The 21,519-nt window shown below is 42.0% G+C and overlaps 1 long non-coding RNA gene across 1 annotated transcript in view; it reads left to right on the plus strand.

The window, feature by feature from the left end:
* The first annotated feature begins 5,380 nt into the window (after positions 1–5,380).
* The window catches only part of LOC136790939 (uncharacterized), a 64,562-nt gene continuing 48,423 nt past the window's right edge, over positions 5,381–21,519 (plus strand). Inside the window, exon 1 of the long non-coding RNA XR_010831863.1 lies at positions 5,381–7,092. This is a non-coding gene — a long non-coding RNA (uncharacterized lncRNA). The remainder of the gene's footprint in view (positions 7,093–21,519) is intronic.

Consider the following 21,519-nt stretch of genomic DNA (forward strand, 5'->3'; position numbering starts at 1 on the left):
TCACAGAGTGCACCACCTGGTTTCCTTTCAGACAAATTGAAAGGGAAAATGCTCTGTAGGAGTGCACCAAATGCTGTCTGACAGCTTGGGGGCATTTAGTGTGCAGGAGGAGATGAGAGCAGGCCCACAGTAGGGACAGCGGTAGCATGAGCGCCCAGTCCTTATCACCAACTACTACAATATGGTTGCTTTACTAGTTTCAAATCAATGAGTAGTGTTCAATGCTACTGTAAAATATTCTGAAAGTCTTTCTCACATGGTAGTAACATTGGACCTTTTCTGCATGATGTTTTCTGCAGTTGAGGGATCAAACAGCATTTTCAGCAGGAACTCAGGAAAATGGCAGTAGCAGGCTGCATTCAAGTATTTGAGAAAAATAATTTTGGGTAGAGTATGCACAGTAGCAAACAAAAATATACAGTGGAACTACTGGAATGCAGTCTGTGGGTGCCCAGGGACTATGTACAAGTGAGATACTTCAATCTCATTTGTTATAAAAGGTGAAGACGTTTGATAAATGGCAGGCTTTAGACTAAAATGGTGACATTGTAATATGATGAAATGACTTCATATCTACTTCTTTCTCTTTCTTTTAACAGAAACATTTTTCTTAATTAGAATATCAAATCTGTAAACCTCTGTATATTTATGGTTACAAGCTGTATGTAGCAGTTTCCCACTGAATGTGGTCAGCCCTGCCCTTTTGCATGACTGAAATAGGACTATTGTGGACTTGTATTATAATATGGAAATTCAGTAGGGTTTCTCTTTTTTATAGACTAAAGGTCTTGGAAAATTACTGTTTTAGTCTAGTGAAATAAAATAATTCAACTTCCTGTGAAGGACAATTTCCAATTAGATACTAAAACCATATTGTTTTAGGAAAAAAAAAGGACTGTATTTTAAGTAATGTTTTTTTGTTTGCACCATATATATCAGTAACACTGGAATTAACTCTCACATAAAACTAGATATTCCTCCTTCTCAGGAAGCTGAAACAAGATTTTGTGGTCAGATTTTCAGCACCTTGTCTGTACTGTTTTTGAGTAAGATTCTCCAAAAGTTTTGACTTTAAAGTATCTGTGAGTTTAAATGGGAGATAGACACACTGTTTTTGAATAAATTTTAGCAATAGCTGGTCTGTTGCTGCTTTTGTCGTAGGAGTGAGAAGCTGACAAAATGAGCAGTGCACGATGAGGACCTGGTAAGATGTTGTACATGTTTCTTGGGTGGGAATACATGACTAGAAACTGAAGTTGCGATAGCCCAGCCTCTTGACTTAGGGTAGAGCTTGCTTTTGCAGTAAATGGTTGAGCTTCGTGTATCTTAGCTCAGTGTTAAGGTTTATTTTCCAGTATTTTTTTTTCAGCCTGGCCTTCACAGCATGGAATAAGGAAGGTCTGTTTATATATTTAATTACTTAGAGGGCTGAATTTTGTGATTAAACACAGTAGTTTGCTCTATCTTTCAAACTGGGTTCTGCTGGGCATATGTCAGCATAAATCTGTTCCTGAGCTCCCTTCTTTGAGATGGAAGGAGGGCTACCTGCACCCCTAAGGAATTTGGAAGTGGTAGGGGCTGTCGATCCTGTACTGGAAGATGGGAGGGAGGAATTAAGTTCTAATATCATTATCCTGATATGCATGAAAGCCCTGAAATGAATGAACAAGTTAAAAGGGGTGTGTGTGTGGATATTACTACAATTCATCCCTGGATTTTGCAAGCAGCTGAGCCCTGTTGAGGTGATCCTATGAAGGGTTAATGCAGCAGCAGCTGGCCACAAGGCTTGGTCCTTATCTCACTCTTATCCTCTGCTATTAACCAGCCACAATTACGGACCATATCGGTTACTGCCATCTGTTTTTTCACGAGGCACTCGTCGGATTGCGGCCAGCAAAGGGGATTAGGCGGGGACAGGCAGAGATGCCAGAAGGGTTCTGCAGCGCCGGGTCCCGCGTGCAGCCGCGGCTGCTGCGCGCTGCCGGCCCCGACAGCTGCGAAGAATTGAGCGTAAAGATAAACTGTGAAGGCTGTTTCAAAGCCGCTGTGAAGGAAACACATTGCTGCATGGACTTGTAATGCAGGGGTTGTGCAGAGAGGATTTAAGTGCCAAACACAGGCATTCGGCACTTGGGTGTGCTGTGGGTGATTTTTAGTTTCCAGCGTGGGTCTTTGGCGGTGGTGTGGAACATGGGCATCAGGCACAAGCAAACAGCAGCAAGAAGTGGTTACAGGGAGGGGAAGAGAATCAAGGACCATTGACTGAAATGCCCCTTCAAAGCTCTTAGCACTAGAAGTTGCTGTCTGGGTGCCCGCTAAAAGAAACTGCTTCAATTGAAGGGGACTGCTTTGATTGCTGGAGTGTCTGACTGGGGAAGGCAGCATATTCTGGTCCTGATTATCAATGTTAAAGAGCAACGGGACTTGACAAATATTGACTGCTGTTTTCTTTTTTGTTTAAACTTTGCAATGTCGGACTGTCTTGTAGTAATGTGAGAAAGGAAGAGTTTTCACTGTGATACCAGGGATTCGGGAATCATTATGGCTCAACAGCTGTACTTTGATTCTAAATTTTACTAAGACCAGATTAATTAAATTATTCCAAAGTATGGTATACTGCCAAAATAATGCTCTTGGATTTTATTATTTTGGGTAAATTAAATTAAGGATAATACAGATTTTATTGTTGTAAAATTAATACTTAACTAATGTTTAATATCCCTTCTTAATTTTTAATTAATACATGATAGTTAATATCCTTAGGATTAACATCAGTAGAAGAACAAATCTAATTATTTGTAACACACAAGTCAAAGGAATAGCTAAAGGTGCACTGTACTTGTTAAAGCTACTCCTTCCCCTATGCCGGTTCCCGACAGACCTGAGGAACAAATGGTAAAAATCATGCTGTAATGTTTCTGGTATTTTTGTTATTTTGGGTTAGTCGGTGCTTTTTGGATCAGGCAGTGCTGTACTTGACTTGTGCTCTTGACTTGATCTGGTGTGCCCTAGATTTTGGGGAAGGGGGGTTAGATTTCGTAAGTTAGGGAAGGGGTTCTGTTTGTTTCCTCTGTATGTGCCTGCAGTCTCACCACTGGGAAGAAATGCGAATGTATGAAAAGTAAAACTAAGCTGATGTTGCAGATCACTGGTGTTCACTTGAGATGCAACTACCCCTCATACTCTCTTTTTTTAAAAAGGACACTTTTTTATCATAATGCTGTACACTAGCAAATACTAAGAGGTAATAATTTTATTCTTTGTTACTGATTTCTTTATCTTTTTAAATCCCCAATCATTTTTTTTCTTTGGGGGGGGAAGTAATGATATACCCACTGTCTTCCAGGAAATTGTTGTTACCCTGGATAGTGGTTACACTGTCGTATTTAGCCATTACCTGAGTCTGGCAGCGTGGTCACAGAAGCTCTGTGGTAGCTCTTGGTTTGTTCATAGCTTGAAATTAAGCAATTTTTAGTAATGCATTTATTCAAATGCATTCACCGTTGGTGCTTCTGGTTACTCCTAAACCCTCTTGGTAATGTCATGGTGCTTTCCGCAAGTGATGGTGCTTAATTCCTCACCAACTGAGCCTGCAAGGTCCTCTCTCACTTCACCCACTAAGAAATCTCCTGAGAACAGGCCCGTTCACCTGCTCTGTTGCCTGCAGAGCTCAGGTGTTGTCTTTTCCCCTATAAATGCCCCTTGAACCTCTATGGCAGAGGACCATCTTCATGCAACACGGCTGCCTGGATGGCGTATGGGCTGTGGCCAGGACGCCTCCAGCTGAGCCTGTGGCAGCTCATGTGGTGGCAGCATTGGTGTCCTTCCCTTACCAAGTGGCAGTGACCTGGGGTGTGCGCTGGGCTTTCCTGATGGCAGGGTTTTTGAACGAAGGAAGCAGTAATCTCCCAGGCATTCACATCAGTAATACTTCTTATGTCTATGGAGATGCTATTCCAGCTAACTGCTAGAATAGTAACCAGTGTTTATTATGATGTTGTAGAATTAAGTTGTTACTGTTCCTATGCCCAAATGGGGCATAAGCTAGTGCTGAGGTAGTTTAAAATGTTCAGGTTGAGAGTAGTCTTTTACAGCTTTGTGCTGGAGTGAAAGGCTATGTTGCCGAAACGTTCCCTTGAGAGTCAAGGTTAATCTTTCAATAGAAGTCATAACAATGTTAACGTTTTCCACCTGGTAAAATCCATTTACTTATTTGTACCTTCCTTCCTTGACTGTTTATGCAGAACTACTAGCATGCTCCACGTTTACCAAAAAGCACAGAGGCGTATTGGCACCATGGGCCTGTAACTGCTAGAATGCATACGGCCTTCTCAGAATTCCTTTCCACGTAATTAGATTTCTAGGTGTGAAAAGTTATGTATAGAAAGCTACATTATGTACACATTCACATATCAGGTTTCCATTATATTCAAGACTAAAACTCAAACTCGCGCAACATTTTTTATACTCTCCTATTTGACCATTGCTTCCTTTGTATGCCTTCAGCTATGTGAGAGCTAGAATTACAGGTCTTTGTTGTTGAGTGGAAATAGCTAAATCATGAATGCAAGAAGGAGCTTACATGAATGCTCACGGTCTGCAAGATAGACATACAAAATAAAAGATGTCCACACCTTCAGTTCTTACTGGAGCTTGACTGGGAAGTGGCAGAAGTTTTAGAAATACTCTCTGAAAAGAGCTTTTGTTTAGTTGACCTAAGTATAAAAAGTGAGGTGGAAAAAATGAGGCTGAATAATTCTCAGTCCATTGTTATTTGTGTCTGCATGTCCAGTTGGCCGATCTCTGCAAACACGTGGGTGAAGGGTTTACTGGCCTTGCAGCTAGTCTGAGAATAACATTTGTTTTATTTTACTTTTTTTCTTGATGTAAATTTGTACCTCTCCTAGCACTACTTCAGATGCTCTCGGGTCTTTTTTTCTGAGTATCACCTAACATGCGGCCTCCAGGATTTGGTTACAAACCTCTGGTCAAAATATAATTTTCAGAAGTCTGGGGATAGAAAAAGCCTCGATTTTTTGCCTGAAGCTCTTAATTTACTCTATTCATTTTGTAAGTGTTTGTGAAACACTGTGGAGCCTGGTGGGCCCCCGATGGGCGCTGAACAGAGAGCAGCGGGCGGCCCTGTGGCGGGAAGCTGGGCTGTGCTCCTGGTAGAGCTGATCAGTGCGCGGCGGGTGGCAGCGCCTCGCAGCTGAGTGCTCAGCGGTAGTGCGAGGGGTGGAGGCTGGTTGTGAATGACGGGAGAGTTCATGGCTATCACCAGTCTCCCTAACGAGATGTCTCCTAACTTTGCCTTGTGAAAAAGGGAGCTCAACCCGTGGAAGGTATTACGGACTTGAACACAGCCTGATGGGAAAGGGTGTACTTGTCGGAAAGTACACAGCTCTGTCTCCGTGTCAGCCCTGCAAAGGAGCTGCTTCACTGCTGGGGCCTCCCTGTGGCTGCAAGGACAGAGTGGTGCCTCCACACACCACGGAGGGCGAAACACCGCCGCTCCTTGCCCCAGCAAAGCTCTCTGGTTACATTTCCAGAAGGTGGCATGGGTGTGTGTTGCGCTTTGCTAGATAGATGGGGCCGAGGCTGACTTCAGATTGTTTTCCACAAAAATGTTTAATTCCTTTTGACTAGGGGGAGGCACTTCTGAAACGCAGGAGACGTGTGTTTGTAGGCTGAAACCAATGGATTTAGAAACCAATGGATTTATTTTCAATTTATCCTGAGGCATGGCGAAACTTCAGACCACCGTGTTATCCATTAGTAGGCAAAATGAATATTATCGCACTTTGCAGTGTTTTTTCGTGATCCTTCAGATATGTAAAGCAATCCTTTAATTTTAAAAAATCCATTGGATTTGTTTATAAATACAGACACATTGTTTAGGACGTCAGATAGTGACATATCTAAAATCTCTTCTGAAATGGAAAAATAAATGAACACGTGAGAAACATAGCTAATATGGGTCAGTGGCAACTTCACCTCAAGTCTGCCTGCTCAGATTTTCATAAGTGATGTTTAAACAATGAAGACAGCAGTTTGAGTTCAATATGAAAACTAAAACTACTTTCGCTGAGATCACTTTTTAATCTGCTCCCATAATTCCCTTTCTGCAGCTTGAAGGAGAAAAATAGCCATATTTCACTCTTTCTTCCAAAAAGACTAGTACCATCTAAAACGATGAGCTTTATGAAACTGATCCCTCGAATTAATGCAGCTTCAGATAAATCACTATTAAGGTTAGGTCACTTCTTTGGAAAGAAGCTAGTTTTTGTGTGTGTGTGGTTTTGTGGTTGTTTGGTTTGTGCATTTTGTTTGTTTTGTTTTTATGGGTTTCCTGTGGTTTTGATTTTTTTTTTGTTTTGTTTTCTGTTATAATGAGCAATGATGGAGATGAAATGTGAAATTGTGGTATTAAGAGGTTTTCTTAGTTTAGGGATTCAGAGCCAAATGCAGGGACTACAGAAAGGGACTAGCCAAAGGCAGTGTGAAGTCTCCTTCTGTTTGCATGAGTCGGGGTGGGGGGAATCTAAGTACGAAGCGGATGTATGTGCCATTCAAGCATGTTATTCCTCCCACTTATAGCATTTTAGGTAGCCAAGCTGCTATATAGAAAGAAAAAAGAAAAAAGAAATCCTTTTTGAAAAAAAGTTATTTAAATGGTGAAGCCTGAAAAAGAAACTTTTCTGTTAGTCAATGAGTGGTGACAGTTTCGAGGCTGTGCAGTGTAAATGCATCCTCACCTGTGGCAAAGGGAAGCGTACATATTAGACCAGTCAAATGTGGCACCTTTCCTTCTGTGAAGGATTAGCTTCCAGTGGCTTGTAATCCAAAGTGGTTTATGTAACTCAAAGCGTCACTAAAATATATATACAGATTTTAGAATATATATATATTGATTTATAATTGTTGTCTAACAACAATCTCACTGCATCCCGCAGTTGGCTGTGGCGGATCATCAGTTTATGAAGAACTGCATCCGTGTTATGAAATGTTTGTCTGGGAGCACTGTGGAAAACCAGCACCAAGTCGGGTCTCCTGCGGATAAGGGTGCGCAGCTGGTGGCAGAGCACAGCCGTAAGTAGAGCAGAGGCTCGCTGTGGCTACTTTCACACAGCTGCTCAGCACAGATGCAGGTTAAGATAAAATACAGGCTCAGAAAGCAGCAAAGGCCCTGTTTTTTTTTTTTGTTTTTTTTTTTTTTTTTTTTTTTTTGTGGCACCTGTATTATGTGTTTGGGTAGAAAAAAGCACTTGGGGGACCAGAGGAGAAACTTGACTGAAGGTGTCTGGTGGCAGAGCGCTCTTCTGGCTGATGCCAGGGGCCGCTGTTGCTCACTACTGGAATGGTTTGCGTACAACTGTGCATGCTGCTCGTGCTGCCCAGCGCTCTGCGGCTTCTCAGTGTCTTCTCTGCTTCAAAGCAGAAGCGCAGCAATGCCCCAGGGGCCTAAAGCTCTCACTTAACATATCTTCCCAGATAGAGAAAAGGGTCATGTTGCAGCTCTTGGCAAAAACATTGTCGAGTTAGTTTTGCAAATGAGTGCACCATTATTTATCTTAATCCAGGTAATATCTTAGTTAAACATGTAGCTTCAGTGAACACTGGGCTATGCACGACACCTTCAAAACCTTTTTTTCCTTTATATTCCCTCACTATAAGAGAAATGGCCAACAGTAGGCAGTTCCTAAAATGTTTTTTTCAACATTTCCTAGTTCCATAGGACTTGACCTGGTTGTGCTCATAGTACTAACCCTCTAGAGTTTCTTATTACAGGCTTGGCACAATAAATTATTTCAATCTATGATCAAGTTGCAAAAGTATTATGAAACAAAACAGAATGAGAAAGCTGGAGGGAAGCTTTCAGAAATAAAATGAATTGGTTAAAAAAAACTTATGGGAAATTCTCTTCTTCCCTCGGCATTATTGAAAAACTCTTAAACAAACCAAAACCACAAAAACTATTAATGTAATATTTAGTGTCCAGCAATTGCTCTTTCAAAAGATGTGTGGAGTTGGTGTTTCCTTGCCAAAGCAAGGGAAGTGCTGGGGATCTGTTAGGATTCAAGCAGTTGACTTCTTGCCACTAATATTTATAGTGTGGCACAGGCAAAGTGACTTACTCCAACAGACACCAAATAGGTGGGTAAGATTTTTACACTCTGTTTCAGTGGAAAGTAACTAAAAAGGGACTTGCATTAGTCAAAGTGTAAACAATTTAAAAAAAAATCCTCCAACTCTTTTCTCTATTTCATCACTTACATATGCAGCACATTTCTGTGGATGTAGTTATAGCTTTTTCCTTCTAAAGATGTCACATAACTCTCAAAGAGCCTAGTGTTCAGCTTAACAGCTGCTCTTGCTTTTTTTAAACAGGGCTTCTTCATTCATAAGAAATATAAGGAAAGCATGTCTGTACAGCGTCTGGCAAAGTAGTCCCCTGATCCCTTTCTGGGTAGGTAGGAGCCACCAGTATTTAGGTTCACTTTGATGGAGCAGGGAGAGCAGCTTGTTTTATGCTTTGAAGAAGGTGGCTTTTCTCCCTCGTGACCTTTTGAGGTGCCTGTGTTCATCATTCTTCCATTAAACATGGAAGTTTTAAAGTCTGTGCTGGCATATAGGGGCAGAAATCCCAAAATATTGCACACAGCCTATGGACGGCAAAATGACTCTTTGCTGTTGTGCTAACATGGGTCCTTGGAGCTGTGCACTTTGCTCTTCTGCTGGTGGCCTCTTTTGCCTTTGCCTGACCCTTGAACGTGGTGAGGAGGGTGAATGCTGGGTGTGAGAGGAGAGAGCTGCTCATGTGTCAAGACTTACAAGCAAGAGATAGCAAAAATGGAATACTAATCTAAAAGTTTTTAAAAAGTTTTTAAAAGCTAAGCGTGGTGTTACTGCCTTAACCTGCCTTCAGTTGTGCCTCGGTTGCAGTCAATAACAGCAATACATGCTATTGTTTTTATCATGCTATTGGTTTTATGACTGGAGTAGCAACGTACCTCCTTACAGTAACGTTTAGAAATAATACTCGAAATAATACTCGTCCTCTCCCATTAGTTACTACCAGTATTTCTGCCTTTCCTTATCTTTAAGACAACTGCAAAGTTTAAACTGAGGTATTTTGAATTTGAGTATGAACAACGGTGTTACAGGTACTTACTCGTATACTAAGATGAAGATATACATGATATGATGATTTCATGAATGATAAGTATATAATATGTTTTCAGCAGCTTGGAGTTACAGCAGTGCTGCTCTTCTCTGCCACTGCCTTTGTGAACACATCTGCCTCTGAGTGTGTTAGACATCATGTAAGCTTTTCAAAAGAGGAATAAGTGTCCCAGGAAATGATGTTCCCCATTTCTCACGTGGTTGTAGAATTTTCAGGTCTGTTCTTCTGTGAACTGACAGCTGAGGTTGTCACTGGGAGTAGAAGTTTATACCCCTGACTGATGGAAGGAATTGTCTTTCCCTCCTGCTCCGAATTGCAGCGTGTTTGCTAAATATCCACTGAACCACAGCAGTGTCCCTGCTTCTCCATAATGTTCCAAAATGTGCCCGGTCTGCTTCTATTTTATTAATATTAAAGACTGGGAACAGTATTACGCAAAGACACATTCAGTAGAAGGATTTTGCTTCCTATGCTTATGGATGAGGTTGTGTTTAAGGGCAAATCCTCAGCTGGTGTGTCTCAGTACGGTTCTGTGTCTTTCAGTGGATTTCTGACCGCTTATCCCAGCAAAGGGCCTGCCCTTTCCTCCACAACTCTCAGATTACATTGACCAAGCATTTTGTTTGCAACAGAAAAGTGCAGCAAATTAGGATTAGTAACATCAGCTGAATGCAGCTCTGAAAAAAAAGCTTCAATCAGATTTTTACTTGTCTTATTTTCAGTGAATGAGAAATGTGTTTAATTGGATATTTTAGGATATCTGTTAAGGAAATTAGTAAGCTAGGACAGAGAGTAAAGATCACTTAGAATATTAAACAATGGCTGAGTGTGCCAATAATCCATGACACAGGAAGCTAAAATTGCATGTTAAATCAGGAAGAATGATGCAAGAAGCTGGAGAAAGGGGCCAGGCACAAAAATACCTGGTCTTGTGCCAGCCATAGGCTTGATTATTGTTCTGGGGCACTTTAGTGCTGGGTTTATCCTGATGAAGCAAATGATATATTTTTTTCTTCATCATTGCCTTGGCCTGATAGCACCATTTTAGTTTGGTTGTTCAATTCTGTGACGGTTTAACAAAAATTAAAGGAATACACCAAAGCTGGGATGATCTGGACTGCCCATGGCTGCTTTGTCTCTGGCTTTCTTGGGAGGGGGAAGATTACTGGTGGGAAACTGTGCAGACATAGAGTGTTTCTCGCTAGAGGCTTTTCTCATTGCTTATGTGGGATGCTGAAGATGGTATCAAGAGCAATTGTGGATCTTATTCTTATTCCTTTATGGTTTAGTTGAATTTAATTTCCCTAGAAGGAATGCTGTACCTTAGGATTTGACTAAAACTGAGTCAATGGCACTCTTTGGTCCTAGATTTTGTACTAGAGAATGGGGAGGGGGGAGTGTAGGGCTGTATGCCTGCAGATACTTGCTGTGACTGAGCATTTTTCTCCCTGCCTTTTTTGCTGCACTGGAAGATCAGCCAGGAGTACTGCTGAGTGCACGTTGTGGCTGTGGGGGCTGCTTTCGTGCACACACCAGGTCTTGAAATAGAGACAAGAAAACTCATCTCACCACCAAATCATTAAGCAATAGATGTATAAATGTCTGTGCAACTGTTGCTGTGGATAGCTGTGGCTTTACTATTATTATTATTTTTTTAAACAGTAAGTTATGAGACACAGAACTAAACTCTTACTGGCTTACAGCTTGAGAGCAATTTCCAGCGTTCAGTTTATGAGCCTCTGGGAGGGATTTTGCAATATTTTTTTTTCCTTTCCAAGGGGGGCTTAGGCATCTCAGCTATGACAGGACTGAATTTCATGCTCCTCCAGTATCAGACACTATTACTTAAAATAGTTCCACCCTGCTGTGGGCCGAGCTGGTTTCCCTTACGCCGCCGCGGACGACAGCTCACTGGGAGAAGGGCAGTGCAGGGGCGTGCCTGAACTGCTCAGGAAAAATCCACTCAAACAGCGATCTGCAGATGAAAGTGAGGGATTACGAAGCGGAAAGATCAGTTGTTAAACTTTTAATAGTACTGCTGGTAGCATCTTTGTCAGAGATGGCCGCGTGCCTCCTTCTATCCTTTCCTGACCAGGTATTTCTAGCCAGAGCAGCCCCTGATGAGAATTTGAGTCATTTCTTTTGGCTGTACAGGGGTTGAAATGTATTTGCAGATGTTAGCTTGGAGCAGCTCATTTGTTCCAGCAGGATGTCCTTTGAAGCAGGTTCTCAGGTGGAGATAATTGTCACCAACCCATGCACCTCAGTGGAGATGACTAGCATGGTCGAAGACTGTTTCACTGTGGCTTGGTGTTGTGTTAGGGAATTGTGCAGTGTATGGTACCTGTTGGGCATGGTTGCAACAGCAGCAGGCACAGCCACCCATTTATTTCCCCTTGGAAGGTTGTCCTCTAACAATCATGGATTAGTTGGGGCATGGGGTACGAAATGGCTGCAGTACAAGGAGCCAGCTGGAGGTGCTTGGCATTGCGCTTCATGTGCAGGGAGGGAAGGACAGCATTGTCCAGCTTTCGCTAGCCTGGCTGGAAGGATGGGGTTAGAAGTGAGACAGGAATGTGGATCTGGGCATAACCTGTTTTGACAGGAAATGCTATTCAGAATGCTATGCCATCCACAAGACATACTGTCTTGGCAGACAAGTCTTGTATGTCAGGAAAATGTTTCAAATTTTACTTTTTTTTTTCCCATTACCAAAATTTTCCCCTTACCAAAATACTGAGTGCCTGTCAGCCAGGTGTGAGAAAGCAGGAGGTGGGCCATGAGGAAGAAGAAGTTGGGGAGTAGAAAAGAGAAAAAGCAAGAGAATTCATTTAGAAGAAACATTCAAAGCCAAGTGATGCCCACAATATTGCCTTTAAACCCTGTGCACGCAACTGATGAGAAAAACGGCAGTGATGTTATCCAACCTAAACAGGACAAAAATATCACAAATATTTCTTTTGCAGCTTTTTTAAAGAAAATATTTGCTGAGATGGAAACAGCCACAAAATGCACTGCTTTGAAGCCGCTGATAATGGCAGAGCATTTCCTCTCTGTAAATGGCTGCCTACATCCTTAAGAGAAGGTAGTACCAGAGCTTCTCCAAGTTTAAATGTTGGATTAAAGAAGGAACTACTACTGTCTGCACTACTGACAGTAGCAGATTTGAGCAAAAATATGTTCAAGAGGTTGCAGTGGTGATAAAGTCAGCTTGTAAAAGTGTCAGGGAGCCATAAAAGAGCAGCAACTTGGTTTATAGATAAGGTCACAGCACTGGCAACATTCAGTGCTTAGTCACTTAAATTATCAGGAGGACTTTTGTGATCTAGTGACTGTAAAACGGGGAAGAGTTAGGGAAAAAATTGCAAGAAAGTGCAGCCACTTGTAGGGCTGACAAGCAGTTGGTTGAGCGAGTCCAGAAAATCTGTTTGTGTGTGACACCATGGTGCTTGTTGATCAGATTGTTTAAAGGTAAAAAACTTTTAAAGAGCATGTCCGTATTTATAATCCAATGAATACCTCACCACTTAGTTTTTGCAGTAAACACAGTGTACAAACACATGTTAAACGTCCCCAAGGCAGCCACACAGAGAAGATGAGCAGTTTGGTCTTGAGAAGAGAAAACCAAAAGCTCCAGCCCAAGATCACTCTTTGGGCATGGGATTTAAAGTATTTCAGAAAGTTTAGAAACCTAAAGGCGTATGAAAGCAAAAAACATCCTTATTATGTAGGATCAGTCCTAAATCTAAATATCTCATGTTTTATGAAAATCAGATAAAAGCCAGGTTTTGCATTTGGCAAATGTACTGCTCAAGGCCTGGACAACATGGCACCCTGTAGTGCCAGTGCGTGCCCGAGGAACACCCACAGGAAAATACGACCATTAAAAGAAAAAATAATGTAGTTGTAGACCTGCAGTGAGAAGGAATCATTGTAGGAAGATTGTGGATGGACTGTCTAAGTTGGAAGAAAAGTAATAAATCTAAAGGGAGTTAAGAGCCAATCTACAAATATCCCAAATACTGTAGACAGCTACATCTCTCTCTATTAGTAGTAGTGGTATTATGCATTTTAATGACCTGCCTAAGCCTCCAGATCTGAATATGCCACAAATCAGTAGCTGCAAAAATGCATAGAAGGGTCTCTTTTGTTCTTAAATTGAACTTTCCTAGTTCTGAGTCTAGTATATATGACTTTTTGTTACCATAGTCTGTCAAAGGTCAGGACACCATTCTTGCAGGTACTAAAGAGGCTGCTAAGAACAGTATTACTGCAGAGGTGTTAGCATCTTTCCCCCTGAAATCCCAACCAAGCCAACTTCCTAGGCATGAGGCAGCAGAGGGAGAATAAATGCATTGCCTGCTTAACCTGTGCCAGTGCTGATGTCTTGCCACTGTTTCCAAAATGAAGGGAAGATTTAATTTTAATTCTGGCTTTGGATCTGGCTTCGGCTCCCTCTCTGTGACAGGCTTGCTGTGTAAAACCAGACATTTCTCATCTATTCTCTGTATCATGCTTCATGTGTTGTGCTTTTCTATTTGTTAAATGAATATGGCGCATCTTGTCTTTGAGAGTCTTGCCTAAGTTTTTAGTAGGGAACAAGCTGTGAGTACAATGATAATGGGTGTTTAAAGAATTGTATTTGTACTATCTCTTCCAAATGAAGAAGAATTAGAAGAAGGCTTCCAGTGAGAGTTGGTCTGTGAGGCTCAGCGTCCCTGGTGTTGGTGAGACCAGCAGTGGCAGTGCTTCAGTGCTGTTTCACACAGCCTCTCTGATGTATACCTTTTTCTGTTTCGATCCTTCTCTGAGGAAGCAAAAACAAAGCTTCGTCATGAAGGTGACTGTGCCTGTAGGGGGGTGATTTCAGCATGCCGCCTGCTGGTTCAGTGATGTGGGTGCACCTAGAAAAGTCATGTTTGCGGCTGTGGTTGGTGACATTATCAGATTTCCTAGTGCAAATACCTTTGAGTGGAGCAAGCCTTCGCTTTTCTTCCTAGGATCACTTAATGAGTCATTATTTACTTCAGTCTCACAGCAACATGAGACTTGATTTCTGGGAAAAAAATCTAAATGTGCCAAGGTTGTTGCTGAACGGGAGCGGCATGTTTCCTGTAACTAAGTTTCAGCTCATCGCTTGGGAAGTTTCCAGATATAACTTTTGTTGTGAATTTTTTCGTGTTCTCCCATACATTCCTCAGGGCCTCCTTTTAAAGAAGGTCTTACTGGGTCATGAGCTTAGGAAGCCATTTCTGGTTGGAAAAGGGGAATCCATTAGCAACACGGGGAAAAATGCCATAAAGTTTAGGATGTAAAGTTGGGAACAACTAGTGTTTGGTTATGACAGCACAATTTTCAGATGATCAGCTGTATGAAGAGGAACAAGGTGCACTCCAAGACTGCAGTGCTGGGTTTGTGTTTCACTACAACCCTTGAAGCCAAGTAGTTTCAAGGGGCTGAGTTTCCACTGTCCTGATGGTGTCTGGGTAGTGCTGGGGGAAGAAACTTGCTTGTTTACCTTAAACTCCACTGGTCTGTTGTTCCCACACAGTGTTTTTCTTTAAAGCCACATAACAAAAGCAAATATGCTAAGCAAGTTTATGGAGTGTCTTCTGACTTAAAGTGGGACAGACTGTATTGTGCCCAGCCTAGCCCCAGAGAGATGGAACAAATGATTTTGTTCATAGTCAAACCATGCGCCAGATGAAAAGGAGATGCATCTATCTTCCTGCTGCTGGGTAAGAGCAATTTCTAATCTCCAGTCAGTTGGGAAGTTGTTCAAGTTGTTCAGAAAACGTCCTTGCAAGCATGCAGGCTGTAGGAGAAAGAGGTGAAGGAGGAAATTATATGCTTCTCTGGATTATCCCAGACAGTTTGCTACAGCGGTTTAGGAAGAAGTAGAGAAGGGTTTTTGACACTGTGACAGTATGTGAAGTCTGCCTCCTGTCCCCTTCTCGGCTGTGGGATCAGTAGAAGCCATGTTGGTACAAACCAGCTCTTAATTTCTGCGTGACTGCAGCACCAGGCCCCGGTCTGTTATAAATAGGTGCTGACTTCAGCAAAGCTACACTGGTCTGTGCCAGTTGGGGATTTGGTCCAAGATGGCAGGCTGAAATGTTGATAGGAAGTCTCTCTCAATTTTATATTCAAAGGTTCTTAAATCTGACAGCTCTGAATCTGTGTTTGTTCTGCCTCTCTATTTTCCCCCCATCTCTCCTACTTCCCTTGTACGTTTTGTTTCTCAGCTTTGGAATTGCATCAGATTAAATCAAAGGGGATTTTTTTTTTTGTTCCCAACTTGTTTTCCTTTTGAATGTCAATTCCAGTGGAAATACAAGAAGCTTTGGCTCAGCTCCTGAGGCATGAACTGACAGTAGCCTGTTCCTAGGATGTCTTTCCTCTTAAACAAAATATGTAATAGATACCTTGCAGGACAAGGATACGAGAAAGTTGTTGCAGATTTCTTTAAAATAGATCTAGGCAAGCAGTTGGTCATCTTACATGTGGGTCGCCCCAGTTCTCTGACTGCTCACTCGCAGCCTCAGCTCTATTAGCTGCACAAAGCATTGCATAAATAATATAGAACAGGAATCACTCATTGCAAAGTGAGACAGCTAAATTTTGCAAACTGGAAAAGGGAAGGAAAAAGGGGAATTCTGATTCTTGACACGCTTAAAGGGATGCTTCTTAGATGAAGACTTGACTACAGTTTGAGTGTCACCATGAAATCTTGACTGTTTGCCCAAATCCCATTATCACTCAGGAAGTTCATGATGAGTAGATTTAAGCTCTAATCATGCAAAGCATAGGAAAGTATGTGAGAATACCCACCTTTTATGGCATGGCATTTGTTGGCAGTATCAGCTTGGTTGTAGCAGGCGAGATTAAAGGATTAGGAAGCAAGCCAGATACCAAACTGCTGCTGCTAAAGTTGTAATTTGCCAGTATATTGATTACAGTGGATTTTAAGCCTTCAGCAGAGCATCCTGTATCCTTATTTCTATGCTAGCTTGTAACTGTATATCTTTAATAAAATGGAGACCATGTTTCATAAGAAATGTGAGGTCTCCTATTGCTGATATGTAACCTGTTAGTTTGGTCCACTTCTGTAGCTGTCTGTGAATCCATTTTTTTTCCATAATGTTTTCTGTGGGAGGGAAAACCAGACTTGTGTTACTATGAGCAGAGAAACCTGTGCTGAAGTCTATTCTTTCTCATAGTGGGGCAAGAACAAACTTCCTGGTCTCCTTTTCTTAGGATACTGGAAGTGCACTGCCTGCCTGTGATCCCAATTCTTTTCTGGATGAAGATGACTTTCCAGACAAGCCCTAACACTTGTACTCTAAATCCCTAGGTGATTTCCTTTTTTTCTCTGAAATTCAGACTGTTAGAAAATCTGAAATTTAGACTATTCAGACTAAATTCAGATTCTACTTCAACAACAGAGGAATTCCACGTTTTTAAAAATTAAGTGGGAATATGAGGAGTCGAACGTTAAGCTCTTGCATAGCCTTACAACAAAAAAGTAAAGGCTTGGTTGGAAAACTTTCTGCAGGGCTCTATGAAAGATGTTTTGTGCGTTGTTGTTTTAGTTTTTTGTTGTTGTTGTTGTTGTTTTTTAAGAGCACCAAGGGAGCAAGCTGATAGGAAACACTTCTGACCTACTGAGGTAGCACAAAGGTAAACTGAAGCGTGATCCAGGCAAAGGGGAAATTCAGGGAAATTGCTCCATCAAGTGTTGAAAGGTAAAACTGGCACTGCAGCTAAGGAAGACTTTAAAATGTTCCTTAGGCCAGGAGCAAAGTGCTCTACAAGCATCTCATACAGGTGAAACATGCAAAATCCCTACTGGTCTTCCTAGGGACAGATTTCACTCAGCACTGTGTAACGTTTTATGGATGGCCTTCATTTTAATTTGATGTTCACTCCCTTAAAAACTAAAAACCAAGTGAAAACCAAGTGGAGTGGCAAGTTCAAGGCTCATCTTTTTCTTGTCCAACAGTTCTAATAAAAGCAAATATTTTGTGTGCTTGCAGATCTTGTTCAACATAAGTTAGGGATTTACATGCTTTCCTTTGAAATTGCACAATAAAGGTTGTAAGATTTGTAGGGAGAGAAGAGTAAGCAGTCATTTCACCTTGAATATTAGGAGTATTCTCTTAAATCTTGACAGATTTAAGGCTGGTCTACATGTGTGAATGTCCCTGAAATAATTTATAGCCTTAGATATTGCAGACTTTGCATTCTTCTGTCATGGAAATCAGAGCCAGTGTTTCACTTACTCATTTGGCTTATTTGCATTGCTCACCTCTTAGGAAAAGTTCAGCATCCATGTATAACCCTTACCTTTTATCAAAATGAGTTGACTCTCAAGTAGCTAATTAAATTCAGTGAAATGTTTTTTTCTTTGAAAGCTTTTGGCTTCTAGGGTTTTGTGCTGAGAAACTATATTATGTTTTGTTTTTAAGAAAATAAAGCATTTGGTAAAAAAAAAAAAAAAACTTGCTGGAAATGTCAACTAGGAAATGTTCGGGAATAACTTAAAATTATGACCTGATTTTTCTGAAAAAAAAAAAAAAAAAAAAAAACGAAAAACAAACACAAAAAAAACAAACTGCTGTGAGTAAAGAGCTCTTCTAATTTTTTAATGTCATAAATAAAATTTCTTCAGAATATTGTCATTGTTTAGCTTTAAAAGCTATTGCTGATAGATATTTTTAGCTGTGTGACAGATAGTATGTAATTTTTTTCCTACTATTTTTGCTTGAAGTCATTCAATATTTGCCTGCTTCTGCCCGCTTCCCAGTGGCTGCCCAGGACTTCACAGAATCACAGAATCATCTAGGTTGGAAGAGACCTCCAAGATCACCCAGTCCAACCCCTGACCTTACACTAACAAGTCCTCCACTAAACCATATCACTAAGGGCTACATCTAAACGTCTTTTAAAGACCTCCAGGGATGGTGCCTGAACCACTTCCCTGGGCAGCCCATTCCAATGCCTAACAACCCTTTCAGTAAAGAAGTTCTTCCTAATATCCAACCTAAACCTCCCCTGGCGCAACTTTAGCCCATTCCCCCTCGTCCTGTCACCAGGCACGTGGGAGAATAGACCAACCCCACCTCGCTACAGCCTCCTTTAAGGTACCTATAGAGAGCGATGAGGTCTCCCCTGAGCCTCCTCTTCTCCAGGCTGAACAACCCCAGCTCCCTCAGCCGCTCCTCGTAAGACTTGTTCTCCAGACCCCTCACCAGCTTCGTTGCCCTTCTCTGGACTCTCTCGAGCACCTCCATGTCCTTCCTGTAGCGAGGGGCCCAAAACTGAACACAGTACTCGAGGTGCGGCCTCACCAGAGCCGAGTACAGGGGGACAATCACTTCCCTAGCCCTGCTGGCCACACTGCTTCTTATACAGGCCAGGATGCCGTTGGCCTTCTTGGCCACCTGAGCACACTGCTGGCTCATATTCAGCCGACTGTCAACCAATACCTCTCAGATCTTGTACCTTCAGGAACCCTGAAACTTTGTACTGTTGTATTGCCTCTGTCCCCATGTGCTGAATGAGGTTGGTGGTGTGTACAAATCCTAAATTCTTTTGTCAGCCTCAGAAGCAGGTGCTGAATACTCATGCTGCTGGCTGTCCAGGCAGAGGCTGGAACTGAGCAACCTTCTGGCCTTACCCTGTAGCTTTATCTCATGGGGTAATGACAGAACTCAGGGAAATGGGCAGCAGGGTGGCAAAGTCCTTAATTCTGAGCTAGATTTGGAATATTTAATTAAATAATAATAATAATCCAGAGCTTTTTAATTGCCTTAGAGGGATATAGCTTGGGATTCATCCTGCCTAACACTAGACAATATGTATCTAAGCTAGCTTGTAATCAGAGAGTAGAGGCAATTTTTGTGTGTGATTGCAATGGCGAAGGTTAGTCACTTGCCTGTTTGCAGGGGGCCTGATCCGTGCTGAACAAAAAGTGGGTGCACATGCCTCCCTCCGGTGTGTCGGTCCGATGCTGTAAGTAAGTGTGCAGCTGCTGCATAGGCACTCCTGGCCCCCTGAGCAGCTCGCTGAGGGCAGCAGGCACAGCCCAGGGTGTGCTCCCCTCCCTGCTCCTGCACCCAGTTTGTATGTACGGGCAAGCAATTTATTCTACAAATCGAGCTTTCATGAAAATATTTCCGAATGCCTTCTTTTGTCATAAACGTGTTAAGTCACTGCTTGCAGCAGCCCAGTCTGAGAGGCACTGTGCCTACCTGTCCATTTACCAGCGCCTATGGAGTTGCCTGAGTTTTGAGCCGGTGTGTGACTGGTCAGTATACAGATAAAGCAACCAAAACCCCTACTTCTTGGGGGCTGGAACTAGATGATCTTTAATGTCCCTTCCAGCCCAAACCATTCTATGGTTCTTTCAGCAAAGAGCATGGAGGGTGAGTTACCTGCTTAGGACCTGTTGCCTTCAGCAAGGTGGTGCAAAAGCGGGTGTTGGGTTGGCTTCAGGTGCCTCCCTGAGTTGGAGGGAGATTTTTTTCTTTCTAATAGTGAATTTTTTAGTAGTGAATTTCTCAGCACTGCTGAGAGCAGTAATTGCTGGGGGACCTGTCTGCTAAGAGTAAAGAAAAGGAGGCTGAGTCAGCAGAGTGATACTGTTTTTGGTCTAAAATCCTGAACCCCCCAATCTCCACTACTGTGTAGAGTAACAGGTGTAACCACAGGCTTTCCCTGCTGCCACCCCCGGCCCAAACTAATTTAGGTTTCTAAGCCTGTGGAATGAATACAACATGATGGAGCCAAAATTTATGGAAAAATATCCGTGCTAATACAGACTGTAAAATAAATGCAAACGAAGGCTCAAGGAAAACAGCTTTTATTCACATGAAAAAATAAACCTGTTCGCTCTGATAATCAATTAAAATATTATACAATCAGGCGATCACAGATGTAGAAGCTTATCCTCCTTAAAGTCATTATAAATCACATCCTTTCCTAAATCTCTCTATTCCCTCTTATTGCTTATATTATAATCCCTGCCTGGGTATCATTTTCATTGCTAAACATACTGTTTGCCAGTCGGTTTATTAAGGTTTGTCTTGATAGTGCCAAAACAAATGCTCTTTTTCAAAGATAAAAGGAAGCCTAATATTAAAATAATAATTTCACTTATTTGCTAGCAGAGTCTAATTATTGTAGAAATTGGCACATGAAGTCTCTGAGGTGATGTGGCATTAATACATCAACAGGAGCCTGCTTTGAAGTTGACCTTGGTGGTGCTGGGCGTACCAGGTCTTCTGGGATATAACATGGGGAAGGAAACCTTTTTTTTTTTTTTCTTTTTTTGAGGGAGTGGGGGAAGGTGTAGGGGGACAGGAAGGACAATAACACTGTTCTTAGAGACTGCCTTGCCTTTGCCTTATAAAGATACTGAATGCCACTTACCCCAATACCTTTACAGGCTCCGCTGAACTGTAAGATGCAGCTCTGGGTGTTCCTAACACTGTAAGCTTCTTGATCCTCAGTTGTGTCATTACAAAGCTGATACCTCTCTGCTAAAATACAACTTAAAATAAAAAGACATCCTGGGACTGTTGGTACGAAGCCCCTGCAAATGTTTTTCACTACTCCACTTCTGAGAGCTGGGGCTTGAAAAAGCTTTCTACACCAGCAGTGATATGAATGCATAGGATAACAAGCTAACTTTAAGAATAGCAAAGTAGCTTTAAAGGACATGGGACAACTAAACAAAAGGTGAAACTGCTGGTTATGTGTGGGAGCTGCTGTTTGGTGACATTGGGTTTGCAGCCATCCTGTCAATAAAGCTGAGCAATGTCAGAGTAACTCCAGAGTGCTGCGAGTGCAGCCGAGCTTGAAGAGCAGTGTTGGATGCCCTGAGGAGTGCCCTGAGTTAGGGACACAAAAGCAGACCCTTATAGACCCTTATGCTGGGCCTGAAACTATTACCAGTCAACTTGAAGCCTGGAGGAAGCATGAGTACAACACTAACATGGTGCTGGTTTATATAGAAGAGGTATTATGAATGAGAAGCAAACCTACTAAACAGTTTTCCAAAACCAGGCTTGAGAACAGATGAGATGTAAATTAAACCTGTTTATTTTTCCTAGGGTTTCATTGGTTCAGACAAACCCAGCAGCAAGGAAAGCTGCCAAGGGCTGTGCTAGTGCTGGTGTTCAGTAGCAGGAGCACCGAGAGACAGAAGCTGCTAACCATTGGCAAGGGTTTTAAACCCCGAACAGTCAATGCCACTTCACTAGTGTTAATTTAGTTCTGCTGATTTCAGTGTCGATCCTTTGAATTTGTCAAGAATAGACTTTTTTCTT

This window comes from Anser cygnoides, chromosome 5 (assembly GCF_040182565.1).
Source record: "Anser cygnoides isolate HZ-2024a breed goose chromosome 5, Taihu_goose_T2T_genome, whole genome shotgun sequence".
NCBI classification, from domain to species: domain Eukaryota; kingdom Metazoa; phylum Chordata; class Aves; order Anseriformes; family Anatidae; genus Anser; species Anser cygnoides.